Consider the following 914-nt stretch of genomic DNA (forward strand, 5'->3'; position numbering starts at 1 on the left):
TGGGAGTGGAGCTCCTTTAAAGATCCCTTGAAAATACCAAGCATGGTGATGCACCCTGTAATCCCAGCATTCCAGAGGCCGAGGCAGGACGATCACTATGAGTTTGAGGCCAGCCTGGGTTACATAATGAGCTCAAGGCCAGCCTGAACAGCATAGCAAGTCTCTGTCTCAAAAAAAGAATCCCTGAAAATCATATTCAGTAAAAGAGCAAAGAATAGTTCACTCTCCGTTCCTGAAGAGGAATGTCAAATAGGAGCGGACAAAGTGGCCTGGACTCTCAGTTCATGGGATCTGAATCTATTACAAAGACAGGATGCATTCAGGAAACTGTAATCCATTGTTATCCTTACCTTAATCAGACAGAAAATTCTCATCAAATTACCATGACTCCTCCCATCATAGATAATGGCAAGATCAGTTTGTGATAGTTATGTTGCAGAAATTTTGGGAGCTTAAAAAAAAGAATAATTTTAGTTAAGTAACAAAGAGGTAGGAAGGATGAAAGCTGACTATTCAAATCCAAATTTGCCCTGTGAGCAACTTACGGGTTCCTAAAAACACACTAAATGGGATGTGTTACAAATCCTATCATACTGCACATCCTTCCTCAATATGTTTATCTTGTGTGTCGGGTCATCTTCCTTCTCTCAGGGAAGAGTGGGGGATCACAGTCCTGCACAAAGTTATGTGGCCAAGGCAAAATGTAGACTAGGAGGCCCTGGTCGTCCTGCTGGGGTGCTTCATGGCAGACCCTCGTGTTGGGCAGTTGTCCTCACCCCTCTTGACTCCCACTGCTTCTCTTCATGCTTCCCTTCACCCTTCTCTGCTGTGCTCTATTGGTATAGTTCTCACTTTCCCCGGGCTCTGCATCCCACTGGGCCTTGGACACACTGACTTTTTGCTGCTCACAGAGC

The 914-nt window shown here is 45.0% G+C and overlaps 1 long non-coding RNA gene across 2 annotated transcripts in view; it reads right to left on the bottom strand.

Moving 5' to 3' along the window:
- LOC102021073 overlaps window positions 1–908 on the bottom strand; it is a 6,486-nt gene extending 5,578 nt beyond the window's left edge. For both annotated transcript variants that reach the window (XR_001232603.1, XR_001232602.1), the window contains exon 1: window positions 351–908. This is a non-coding gene — a long non-coding RNA (uncharacterized LOC102021073). The remainder of the gene's footprint in view (window positions 1–350) is intronic.
- Between the last annotated feature and the right edge of the window lie 6 nt (window positions 909–914).

The sequence above is a fragment of the Chinchilla lanigera genome, unplaced genomic scaffold, assembly GCF_000276665.1.
Source record: "Chinchilla lanigera isolate Chin_1 unplaced genomic scaffold, ChiLan1.0 scaffold00482, whole genome shotgun sequence".
Taxonomy (NCBI): Eukaryota; Metazoa; Chordata; class Mammalia; order Rodentia; family Chinchillidae; genus Chinchilla; species Chinchilla lanigera.